Source organism: Micropterus salmoides, unplaced genomic scaffold (genome assembly GCF_014851395.1).
Source record: "Micropterus salmoides isolate LMB-PRFRI ecotype aquatic unplaced genomic scaffold, ASM1485139v1 Ms_hic_scaffold_12, whole genome shotgun sequence".
In the NCBI taxonomy this organism is placed as follows: Eukaryota; Metazoa; Chordata; class Actinopteri; order Centrarchiformes; family Centrarchidae; genus Micropterus; species Micropterus salmoides.
In genome coordinates this window covers 18,505,801-18,519,626 of record NW_024040263.1, presented here as the reverse complement: position 1 = coordinate 18,519,626, position 13,826 = coordinate 18,505,801, and positions in this window count along the sequence as shown.

Below are 13,826 nucleotides of genomic sequence, written 5' to 3'. Positions count from 1 at the left end.
TGCTGAGTGTACATTACTGAGAAATAAAATGAACTTTTTTGATTTTTGGAAAATGGCTGCAATGGAACAAAGAGTGAAAAATTTAAAGGGGTCTGAATACTTTCCGTACCCACTGTATGTTGTACCAGGCCTGGACCCAAGGTAATCAGGAATACCGAGTGTCCAATATGGACACGCTGTGGAGCTTTAACCAGAGGGGGAAGGTGGGAGAACCGGGACTGCCAGGAGGAACTCTACTTCATCTGCTATTAATTCTTATTCATTTCATTTAATTTTTTTTCGACATCTGAACCTTGTTTGAAAGTTAAAAATTTAGATTTACTTTTAAAATGCTCATTCACATCTTTAAAATAACTTTAAAATTTATTTTTAATTTCTGTTTTGCACAAATATTTTCTGCTATCACTGCCATTTGTGACAAATTCAAGTTAATGTTTTGATTTTATCTTCAAGTTATCTTTGTGTCTATGTGTATTTCAAGTCAGTTTAGAAACTAAAGGGCATAGGTTTGTGATGATCCACAAACAATGTCTATTTTGTAACATGCCACTTAAATACAAATGGTTATCGGAAAAGTCACAGCGAGACTTCAACTTTGTTTTAAAAACCAATAAAGCCTCCTATTGGACAGGTGAACATTACTGCAAAGCGTGTGAAATATATTGTGATTTTGTGCTTTAGTGGGCTGAAGTTAGATAATGTTACCTTGCCGATAGACACCGACCTGTTGCTAATGTACCTTACAAGTATGTGACACACGGAATATGCAATAATGCAACATAACTGCGCAGGACAACACAGCGGAAGACCCATTAACAGTAACGTTACTTACTACGGTCCAACTGTTATACTAAGTGTGGCAACAATATCATTTGTAATATTCATTCCAGCTGTTTCATTATCACCCAATACATTTTAGCTAAGCTGACTTTGCTGAGCCTCTGGTGATACACAACGCCGATATCCCGTCGGCTAAATGCAGTCAATGTAACGTTATCATGTAATGAGCATGGACTAGTTCAATGTCGAGCTGATTAAAAAAATATTACTGTAACCTGAGTCCTGAGTTTCCAGCATTTTGTGTGATGCCGTCTCCTATTATGTCTGTTTGGCCGATGCATCGTCATGAATTCAAGCAAGCACAGGATCACAGTCCTGGAAACATTATGGTTCCAATCTGAAACCTGACTGCTAGAGGCTACTGAAAACTACACACGGCCCCTTAAAAATGTTGTCTTCAATTTCAAACTTTCTACAGGATGGAAGACTTTGTGGACATCTGTTGAAAAGTAGTGATATGCTTTATTCCATACAGAAGGTTTAATATATTGTGGTTATAGTGGCTGTTTTTTGCTGTGTAACAATCATATCTAGTGGCTCTCTGACAATGTTTAGTGGCAACATGTATGCTGTGGTTTGTTAATGTTTGATGCTGTACTTCCAATATATGGTGATTGGAGTGGATGATTATTGTTATAGTTTGTCTATAAATAAAGCAAAATGAAACTCTTCTTGGCATTTATTAAAGATCAGTCAGTCTGAGCAAACACATGCACAGACCGAATATCCCCAACTATAATAATTTACCTGCAGACGGTGACCCTCTGGTGTATGAGACCTGGCGCAAAGGAGGAGACATGACCACCGGCGTCCAACATGGAATCACTGTCAAGCTTTAACTATATAGAGGGACTGTGGGAGATCTGGGACTGCCAGGAGAAATTCAACTTTATCTGCATCTGAGTGCAAAAGTTGAAGTGGTGATAATTTGAACAGTAATCAGAAATGTATGTTAAATAGTAAAGTATAGCAGAACTAGAACTTGGGTTTCACGTCAACAGTAAATAATAATGTTTGTCTTTTGGAAATGACAGAAACAAATGTGTGACCTCCTATTTACACTTGGCTGCAAAAATGTATCATTTTATAGTTTGCAATGGTTGAAAAAGAATATATATTATTACCTGGTTGACACAGGACACCTGTTTTTTTTGTTTCACAAAAGAAACAAAATGGTTTTGTCCCCCACACTACGATTCATCTCTAAACGGTCTAATTGAGCAGAGTGACAGCTGGAGCATCAATATGCTTTATGACAGTCATGTCTGTCCCCAAGAAAGGTAAATCAAAGTACCAAAAAAGATGAGAATGAAAGAAAAGAAAGCAAAGTTAAGGAAAATAACTGCTAACTAATTTTTTTCAAAAGAAAGGTGAGCACAATCACAACTAGCAGTTAAAGAAGGGTTTAAGCTAATAGCAGGAATCTAGCTTGATGCATATTTGCATAGTTGGCTAGAACATAAATTATTATCAGCAAATTAAACCTTCTAAAGTTTTATTTATTTTGCTTTTAAACCCACATGCCTTTGAACCACTAACTTACACTGTGGGCTTGGACACAAAGATTGATCAAATGTACTAAAATTATACAAATGGTAATGTAAAATCATTTATTTGAAAGCTGATTTTTTTGTTTCTGCAAATGAAACATGACTCTATGAAGTATTTGTTCAGTTGTCTTTTATTATGCAGTATAGTAAACATTTTTTCAATGTAGAGCTATGACAGCTATGATATTTTTCAGCTTTGTCTTCTACCTTGGGAATGATGAATGCTTCAATAAAAATGTAAAATATAATGTTATTTTAAACATGACACTCATAGAAACCTCATTTAATCATAGTCAAGTAATTGTAGGATACAGTGTGTTAAAGGGTTAAAATATGGTGAGATTTCAAACTGTGAAGACTTAAGTATGATCATGTGTTAATGTCCCATCATGTTCAGCCAGGCACACACCATTTACGTAATGAATAATGAATAAAGATTATTACCGTAATCCCCTTCCCCCACCACTCCGCCACCCGCCCCGCACCGCCGCTATCTGTTCAAAACATAGTCGGACTTGCCCCTAGCAAGATTGCCCAGCAACATTGCTCAAAAAGTTGTCCCGTGTATCATCAGCTTAAGGAGGGGTTGAGCGGAAGAGAAAAAAAGTGACGGTCTAAGAGCGAGAGAGGGAGGACTGTGACTGGACGAGAGATGGCAGAAGGAAGTCACGGTTCAGGAAGTCAGTTAGGAGAAATGGACGAAGGTGGCGGGAGTTATGAAAAGTGGAATATAGCAGGTAGGAAAAATAAGCGTAAAAAAAGCCTAAGATCGGATGGGAGTGATAATGACGGGAGAGCAACTGTAACTGAAAGGAGGAGAGAGGATTTCAAGGCAATAGTAAAACTTGTGCAAGATGGGGCTTCATTCTGCGATTGGAATCCAATACAGCTAACTAAATCCATAAGTAAAGAAATCGGGGAGGTAAGGAGTGCTAAAATATTGCGAAATGGATCATTACTAATTATATGTAAGGATGGAGTACAACAAGGAAAAGCAGTCAGAATGAATAAAATAAATGGCAAGAAAGTACAATGTTCTCTGACGACTGACAGAAAATTGGTCAGGGGAGTTATTACAGGGATTCCGGTAAATGTAACAGCAGATGATGTTAAAGGAAATGTAACAAATGCTAAAGTGAGTGAAGTCAGACATCTTAAAGCAAGCGGAAATGGGATTAAAAGTGACAGTCTCTCTGTACTGATCACATTTGATGAGGAAAGACTCCCGGAAAAGATCTTTATTGGATATATGTGTTATGATGTGAGGCTGGATGTTCCCCCACCTCTCAGATGTTTTAAATGTCAGAGGTTCGGACATGTAGCATCCGTGTGCAAGGGAAAGCAAACATGTGGTAGATGCGGTGGAAACCACGAGTATGGCAAATGTGCAGAGGGGACAAAGCTGAAGTGTTGTAATTGTGGAGGAGTTAGTAAATGAGAGGCAGAGGTGCAGCAAGTCAAGGCTACTCAGGGAATAAGGTACGCAGAGGCAGCAAAGAAGGTTTCAGGAGACGCACAGGTGACAAGGCAAAATTACACTAGCAATAAAGATGCAGGGAAATGTGGAGGATGCGATAAAGTGAAGGAGGAAACTCTGATTGTGAACAAGAATGACTTTGTATTCTTTATGGCAGATATAGTCAACTGTTCAGCACAGACAAAAAGCCGAAATGAAAGGATCAAAATAATTGTCAAATCAGCTGAGAAGTACCTTGATGTGAGGGGGCTGCACTGGGAAACAGTTAAAGACATTCTTAATGAAGATAATCATTCATCTCAGACTTGTGTTAGATCCTCTTATTGGTGCTAATTCCACTCCAGCGGAATGCAAGAAGCTTAATTTCAGATGGCCAAGAGTTTAAAAAGTATATTGATAAGTTGGAAGAGAAACCTGATATAATTTGTATACAGGAGACATGGTTAAAGCCACAGTTGGACTTTATTATAAAGGGATATACTGCTGTTAGGAGAGACAGAAATTCTGGCAACGGTGGAGGAGTTGTGACATTCATACAAAATGGAATGCGTTATAAGGTTATACGTAAGCACAGATCATGAATCAATTGCGGTTAAGGTATGGACTAATAGAGGTAATATTGGCATAGTTAATTACTATAATCCTTGTGGGAAAATAAGTCTAGATATACTAGAGGATGTTGGAGGACTATTGCAAGATAACTTGATATGGTGTGGGATTTCAATTCACATAATTCACTATGGGGTAGCAATAAAACAGATTTAAATGGTTTAGCAGTTGAAGAATTTATAGATAATCACTGTTTGGTATGTATTAATAATGGGGAAGGAACACGATACAATAGTGTGCAAAACACAGAGGCAGCGCTTGATTTAACACTGGTGTCTAGTGAAATAGCAGGTTTAAGCACATGGAGCGTGATCAAACATACCACAGTAGGAAGTGATCACTACCCTGTGGTAACTAAAGTTGGCATTGAAGGTTTTTATGATAAGGGAAAGAAAACTCCCAGATGGAAATTGGGAAATGCTAACTGGGATGTTTTCCAAAAGATCAGTACAAACAGATTCAGGAAACTTAAAGAGGAGAACCAGACAGATGTAAACATAATCAATAGTACAATAGTTAATGAGATTATTCAATCTGCTGAGGAAACAATCCCTAAGAGTACAGGAACTAAATGGACCAAGAGTGTACCCTGGTGGAATGACAACTGTAGTAAAGCCATAAAGGCCAGGAATAAAGCATTTAGAGAACTCAAGAAACTTCATTCTCAGGATGCATTGATCCTGTATAAAAGGGCCCAAGCAATAGTAAGGAGGACAATTAGAACACAAAAACGAACATTTTGGAGGCAGTACTGTAGCACTATTGGAAGGGAAGTACAGCTGTCAGATGTGTGGGGCATGATTAGAAGAATGGGGGGGGGGATTAGAAGAAATTATGAGATACCAGTGTTGAACACTGGGAACAAAATGGCTGTCAATAATTTAGAAAAGGCGGAACTTCTTGCACAAAAATTTGAAAGGGTTCATAGTTCGTGTAATCTCACAGATGAGGCTAGGCAGTGTAGAGATAAAATCTTAATGGAGAATCCCAAAATAACAGAGGAAAGGGAGGTGTCAGGAGATCCGTTAGATCTACCGTTTAATATGTTTGAGCTAAGAAGAGCAATTACGAGTGCTCGTCAGACCACTCCAGGGAAAGACGGTGTATGTTATAGAATGTTGGCATACATGACAGATTGGGTTTGTTTAATAAAGTTTGGGATGTTGGCCAACTTCCTTTAGCTTGAAAACAAGCAATAATAGTGCCCATTCCAAAACCAGGAAAAGATCAGTCAGACCCTTCCAGTTACAGACCTATTGCATTAACCTCACACTTATGCAAAATTATGGAACGAATGGTCACCGAGCATTTAACATATTTCCTAGAGAGTAAAGCTCTTCTGTACCCGTACCAGAGTGGGTTCCGTAGGGGTCGGAATACAATGGATTCAGTATTGTGCTTAGAATCAGACATCAGGAAAGCACAGACCAACAAAGAAATACTGATAGCTGTATTTTTTGACGTTGAAAAAGCATATGATATGCTCTGGAAAGAAGGGTTACTTATTAAGTTGAAGTCATTGGGTATTGGTGGTAGAACATATAATTGGGTTATGAACTTTCTATTTGACAGGGAAATACAAGTAAGAGTAGGCGCAGAATACTCCAGTGTATATAAGGTGGAAAATGGAACTCCGCAAGGGAGTGTGTGTAGCCCGCTGTTATTAAACATAATGATAAATGACATCTTCTCTCAGGTTGAACAAAGCGTAGGGAAATCTTTGTAGGCAGATGACGGGGCTCTGTGGGTAAGAGGCCGCAATGTGTTGCACGTCAGTAAGAAAATGCAAGCTGCAATAGCTGCTGTGGAAAAATGGGCAAATAAATGGGGATTCAAGTTATCTGTTGCAAAAACACAGGTGATCTGTTTCTCAAGGTGGCATAAAGTCACGCCTATTTCCATGAAGTTATATGAACGACCACTTGAGCAAGTCAAAACAATTAAATTTCTTGGGGTTTGGTTTGATGAGAAGCTCACCTGGAATACTCATTTAGACGAATGAAGTTAAGAACAAGTGTAAAAAGGTCATCAATATACTTAGTTGTCTGTCAGGACAAGAGTGGGGAGCAAGCAGAGCAGCTCTACAAAATATATACTGGGCACTCATGAGATCCGTTTTTGACTATGGATGTGTAGCGTACATGTCAGCAGCAGAATCAAACCTGAAGAAGTTGGATGTATTACAAGCTCAGGCCTTGAGAATTTGCAGTGGATCAGTCAAAACATCTCCGGTGTCAGCAATGCAGGTGGAGAAATGCCGTTAAGAATCAGGCGAGTAAAGTTAATGTTGGCACACTGGGTTAATCTCCAGGGGCAATGTGATTCTCATCCTGCCAAGAATCTTTTAATAGATTGCTGGGAACACAATGAGACAAATTTCACAAGTTTTGGGTGGATTTGGGGTGGATTGGTGATGCAAAGGCAGAAGTCATAGGATTACGACAATTAGATTACAGCCCTACATTGTCACAGTCTTCCATTCCTCCCTGGTTATTTCTAACACCAAGTGCTTCAAGGAATTGAAGGATATGTCAAAGAAACTTCCAGAATGCAGCATAGTACAGAATTACTTTGATTTACATTTTTCAGACTCCATGTTTATATTCACAGATGGCTCCAAAGATTCTGATACAGGGCGTGCAGGTACAGCAGTTTATATCCCAGCAAGTGAGTCATATATCAAGAAAAGAATATCAGATCATGTCTCAGTGTATACCACAGAGTTGACTGCAATATTACTGGCCCTGCAGTGGATAGAAGAGAGGGAAACAAATAATACTGTTATTGCATCTGATAGCTTGTCTGCACTAATGAGTATTAAATCTGGCAAATCATCATTTAGATCCAATATCCTCAATGACATATTCCTTATATTGTACAGGATGGAGCTAAAGGGTTTATCCAAATGCTTCCTTTGGGTTCCTGCTCATGTTGGTGTGGAAGGAAATGAGCAGGTGGATATTCTGGCCAAAGGAACACTCAAAATCAAACATGTAGACCTAAAAACCCCATTAACTAAAGATGAAGCTAAGACATTTATCAGGACCTATGCACATTCAGTTTGGCAGGAGCATTGGGACAATAGTGAAACTGGAAGGCACCTATATAATGTACAGAGACAGGTTGGTGTCGGAAGGACGGTGGGCTGGAAACGTAGGGAAGAAAATATAATCACTCGTCTGAGAATAGGACATACAGGTCTCAACCTTTCGTTATATAAAACAGGTAAGCACCCAACTGGGAAATGTATATATTGTAACCAACTAGAACGGTTGAACACTTGAACATGTTCTCCTGCAGTGTAGGAGATACACTATCAAGAGGGAATGCCTCTTTCAGTCATTACGGAAGGCAAAACATCATGATATCTCATTAACAGGTCTCTTGGGGAAAAACACCAGAAACAGCAGAAACTTAATCATATTGTCATATGATTAAGTTTCTGAAAGAAACAGAGTTAGAAAAAAGAATTTAATTTATGTTATTTTTTTTATTTTTATTTTTTTCTCTTTTATTTATTTCATTTATTTCCTGCTTAATCTCTCGTTCCACACTCCAGTCCAGCTTGTAGCGGTAATGCACCGTTAAACTGGTTTGCCAACTGCCATTAAACCCTAAAGAAGAAGAAGAAGAAGAAGAAGAGCGCGAGAGAGAGGTGAACGATACAGCGACGTTGAGCGCTAGTTTTAGTTGTGTTAAATGTTTAACCCTCGCGCTTCCCCTCGGGTCACACTGACCCCCACCGCGTGCCTCCGCAACGCTACGGAGCCACCGGCAGAGGTCGCCAAAGGCGCTCGGAGCGCATTCGCCCCAGAGGCACGCGGGTGGGTCACTGTGACCAATCGCCGGCCTTGCCGCCTTTGTTACCCCGTTTGCGCGGAAACCAATCGCTGGCCTTGCCGCGCTTTTTACCCGTTCGCGCGGAAACCAATCGCTGGCCTTGCTGCGCTTTTTCCCCGTTGGCGCGGAAACCAATCGCTGGCCTTGCCGCTCTTTTTCCCCGTTCGCGCGGAAACCAATCGCTGGCCCGTCCGCTCGTGTCCCTCTAGCGCACTTTCCCCGGTATAGCGGAAACGGTCCCCCCCTTTCCCTTTCCACGTATACTATCTCCCCTTGGGTCACATTGACCCGAGATTCGCTTTCCCTCGAACGATCTCCGCTGTCATTCGCTCCCCCTCCACTCCCCTCCCCGCTCCGGGTCACTGTGACCCACCGAGATTCGCTTTCCATATCTGTCCCCTACGGTTCCCTTTGCAACGTGTACTATCCGCCCTCCGGGTCAGAGTGACCCACCGAGATTCGCTTTCCCTTCGATGATCCCCGCTCCGGGTCACTGTGACCCACCGAGATTCGCTTTCCCTCCTACGTTGCCACCTGTCATGTTATCTGCCCTTCCATCTGCCCTTCGGGTCACTCTGACCCACCGAGATTCGCTTTCCTCCTTCTATCTGCCCTCCGGGTCACTCTGACCCACCGAGAGTTGTTGTCCCTCCTACGTTGCCACCTGTCATGTTATCTGCCCTTCCATCTGCCCTGCGGGTCACTCTGACCCACCGAGATTTGCTTTCCTCCTTCTATCTGCCCTCCGGGTCACTGTGACCCACCGAGATTCGCTTTCCCTCCTACGTTGCCACATGTCATTCACTTCCCCCTTGTATATGCCCTGCGGGTCACTCTGACCCACCGAGATTCGCTTTCCTCCTTCTATCTGCCCTCCGGGTCACTGTGACCCACCGAGATTCGCCTTCCATATCTGTCCTCTACGGTTCCCTTTTCAACGTGTACTATATGCCCTGCGGGTCACTCTGACCCACCGAGATTCGCTTTCCTCCTTCTATCTGCCCTCCGGGTCACTGTGACCCACCGAGATTCGCTTTCCATATCTGTCCTCTACGGTTCCCTTTTCAACGTGTAATATCTGCCCTCCGGGTCACTCTGACCCACCGAGATTCGCTTTCCTCCTTCTATCTGCCCTCCGGGTCACTGTGACCCACCGAGATTCGCTTTCCATATCTGTCCTCTACGGTTCCCTTTTCAACGTGTAATATCTGCCCTCCGGGTCACTCTGACCCACCGAGATTCGCTTTCCTCCTTCTATCTGCCCTCCGGGTCACTCTGACCCACCGAGATTCGCTTTCCCTATCTGTCCTCTGCGTATCCCGTATTCCTACCCTGTCATTCCCCGTGGGTCACATTGTTCAAAAATGGAGGTCACAGACCCGCAGAGCCCGGAACGATGGCCTCTTCTATACGTGGGCAGGATATCTCTGAGGGAGAATGGGACGATGATGAATACGTGTCAGACAGAGACTATGATTATGAAGATGAAGAGGAATACGAACTATATGAGGACGATCAAGAACAAGAACAAGAAGAAAAAGACGAAGAAGAAAAAGACAAAGACGAAGAAGAAGAAGACGAAGAAGAAGAAGAAGAAGAAGAAGAACAACAAAAACAACAACAACAACAACAACAACAACAACAACAAGTACACGAACAAGTACAAGAACATGAACAAGAAGAAGAACTAGATGAACAACAAGTACACGAACAGGATCAAGATGAACAACAAGATCAAGAACAAGAAGCACCACCCGAACAACCCCGCGACCTAATGTCAAAGAACCAAACTCTTCTCTGGCGCACACATCACGTAGCTCAACAGGTGACAAGTACGCAACGGAGCCCGATACCCAGCGCACCCTCGGGGCCTACCCCGTACGCGGTGTCCCTGGTGCGCGATATAGCTTCGGCTTTCGGCTTGTTCTTCACGCACACAGTAGAGAAGCTCATACTGGAGATGACCAACCTCGAGGCCGAACGCTACGGGCAACGGAACACTTGGTGGAAGGCGGGCATGGGCGAGACCGAGCTGCGCGCATACGTGGGATTGCTCATCCTGGCCGGAGTGTATAGGTCCCGAGGGGAGGCCGCGGCCAGCCTCTGGGACGCTGAAAGCGGTCGCTCGATATTCCGCGCCACCATGCCCCTCAAGGCGTTTTACGCGTACTCGAAGCTGCTGCGCTTCGACGATCGCGAGACGAGAGCCCAGAGACGGGCCTCGGACAAACTGGCCGCGGTTAGAGAGCTGTGGGACAGGTGGGCGGAGAGGCTGCCCTACCTGTACAATCCGGGACCCGATGTTACCGTGGACGAACAGCTGGTTCCCTTCAGAGGTACTACCGAGCACAAAAGAAAACACAAAAAAAAACATCTCACACTATGTGTCTTTCGTTCTCTCTGTCTTTCTTTCGTTCTCTGTCTTTCTTTCTGTCTTTCGTTCTCTCTGTCTTTCTTTCCTTCAGAGGTATTGTTTCTTTCTTTCTGTCTTCCTCCCCTCTGTAACCATTATCCGCTATGCCCAGAGATATGTAACACATCTGTCTCCATCTTCCCTCCCCTGTCTCTCAGGACGCTGTCCCTTCAGACAATACATGCCCAACAAACCCGCAAAGTACGGAATCAAGTCTTGGGTTGCCTGCGATGCGAAATCCAGCTACGCGTGGAAGATGCAGGTCTACGTGGGCAAGAAGGAGCTGCCCACCGGGGACTCGCACGCGCCAGCCCTACCGCGCTCCGAGAAAAACCAAGGCGCGGGCAGCTGGGCAAGGCACTCGTGACCCCGCTCATAGAGAAGAGGCGGGGGATGCCTCGAGCCGAGGCTTCGGCCGCGCTGGTCAGAACCCTTAGAATAGGGGGCAGCGGTGACAGCGATCCGGGATCTCCTTCTTCGCAACCGCAACCCACTCGACGAGGGTCATGTGACCACCCCACACAGGACATCCCGGGCTCGCTAGCCCACCCGAAACCGAACGCTAGCAAAAGGAAGAGGTGTCAGATATGTCCCCCTAAAAAAGACAGTAAAACCTACACAACCTGCCAAGGCTGCAGCAAGTACGTGTGCAAGAGCTGCGCGCTCCCGTATTGCCCCGCGTGCGTGTAGGCGCGTGCGTGGTCTCACGCTACGAAATGCACAGAGACAGCGGGAGGGTTAATCAGATGGCCTAAGTTTCATAACAGCCCCTGGGGCAAAGGATGACATTGAAGCAAATACAAATTAAGTAACCTGAGGAAGTGCTTTGTGGGTTCCACGGAATTGTGCTGCCATTTGCATCGAAGAAACAAGACAACAAATACTGCTAAGGTTACAGCATTTAGTGTGACTGGGCTTGCAAAGGGTACTTAAGTATTTGAGTTTTTAATGTTCAAGTGGACGACAGTCCTCATGGTGTTAGCGAAAACTCAGCCAAATCACTCTAGCACACTTCTGATCAGTGCCAGGCTTTAATTGTGTGCTGCATGTTTAGTACAATGCCATAAGCTTAATATTAAAACGCATAACATATTCTGAGAGTCAGACGCAAAGGGGCTTTCTCCATAGGCGGACCTGTCCTATGTTCCTGGAGGGGATGACACAATCAATTGGCCTGAACCTCAATGGCATCAATGGCCCTGGCTTCCAGTAGGCAAGGATAGAAGGAACAACAGGAAGCCAAATGACTTGCCTTACATTCATGACACAGTTCTAACTCAGACATCTGTATTAATCTAGTGAGCACAGTGACTCGAGGTCAAGCCAAGCCTTTTATGATACAGTGTCCACAGGCAGCAGGAAATAAGACAAAGTTCTGGGTCTGTGCCATGCAGAAGTAACATAATGGAAGAGAATATTGTGTACATATAAATATATAAACTGACAACATAAAATATACAACAACAAAGATCAACAATCAACAACAAATATGTGCAACGTGCCAGGTCTGTGCACGACATGAGATGAAACAGTATTTACATGTGCAGAGACATTTGTATCATTTGCAAGGGGGGAGTGTCAGAGGGGGACCCGGGCCTCGTTAATGAGGCTAGCTCATAGACTGTATATAAAAATGGACGTAGCGTCCGTGACATCACCCATTGGTTTCTGAAGAGCCGTTTTGAAGCTCAAAATTAGCGGAGCTGGCCGGCACCATCTTGGCAGTGCGTCACCGCGCGTCACTCTCGGATACCCAAAAATGGGCAAAGAGGCGGGTCGTAGGCGGAGCTGAGGTGACGTGTTGCTGAAACCACTCCCGCTTAGCTCCACGTGACCGAGTTAGCTCATGATAAGGAGCTAATGCTACATGCTACTCTGCGGTGCTGTGCGGTGGAAGTTAGAACCTGCGGCTGATTGTTACCAGTTTACCGACATTACCAGCTACAGTTAAGATAAGACACCGGAAAATATTAAAATAACTCACATATCTGTTATAATGTTATTTTGCAACACTAAAGTTAGATTTTGTTGAGACCAACGTTAACAGTTAACTATGAATCATCTTAATTACCTTAAGTTTACTTAACGTTAACTGTTACAGCTCAAACGAACAATTTCAAGCAAATCAATTTATATACCGTTGGTTACGAGCGGTTACGAGTTGCTTATTTGGACGTCACCTCAGTATGTTACTTGTAATAAACGTAATAAGCTAACTGTAGAGTCCTCAGTTACATGATGGAAGCTGTATATCTTGTAAAACGTTAGCCATGACTGCTATCACATTAATTAATTCCCCACACCGCTATTTTGAGTAACGTTGCTTCTGTTGGCAGGGCTGTGTGGGATTATTGTCTGGAATAGGACATTTGAGAGAAAAAGGTACTTTTTATATTTGTCACAAGATCTTGTTGAAGTTCTGATGCCTCCACATCTGCTACTCAAAGGTTAAACTTTGAGTCTAAAATAATGTTGCTAGTCTTGGCTACTGGACATTTGACAGCTGATATAAAATTGTCTGTCTTAAAAGGACAACATAAAAACGTTTAAAGAGTCTCCCTTGTTCCATTTTCTCCCACGTATGTTACATAATAGTGCTGTCAACATTAAAACACTGAGGCATCATCATGAGGACCATCTCAAAGAATTTGAATACTGAGGAAAAGTTCATTGTGAGCATCAGAACCAGACTGAGAGAGTTAATTAGCTGATTAGAGAGCTCTTCTCCAGTGATTTCTGTATAATTTATAATACAGAGATGTATTTTTATTCTAAAATGTTTATACATTTTGAGATAGTGGAGTTTTTATTTCCATGAGCTGTAAACCGTAATCATCAAGATGAAAGCAAAAAGGGTTTGAAATGCTTCACTTTGTGTAATGAATTAAATTACGGTAGAAAATTAACCTCACCACCCTATTCTATTTATTAAAGAATCATCTGTATTTACTTCATATTTTTTATCACCTGAAAAATTTATTCCACATTTTCCTCCTCCTCTTTCTGTGTGTGCAAGAGTATTTTTACTTTCTACCTTATACTTTAAGAGAAATAAGGAGCCATACACCCAGTACCCATATACTGTATAACAGAGCTG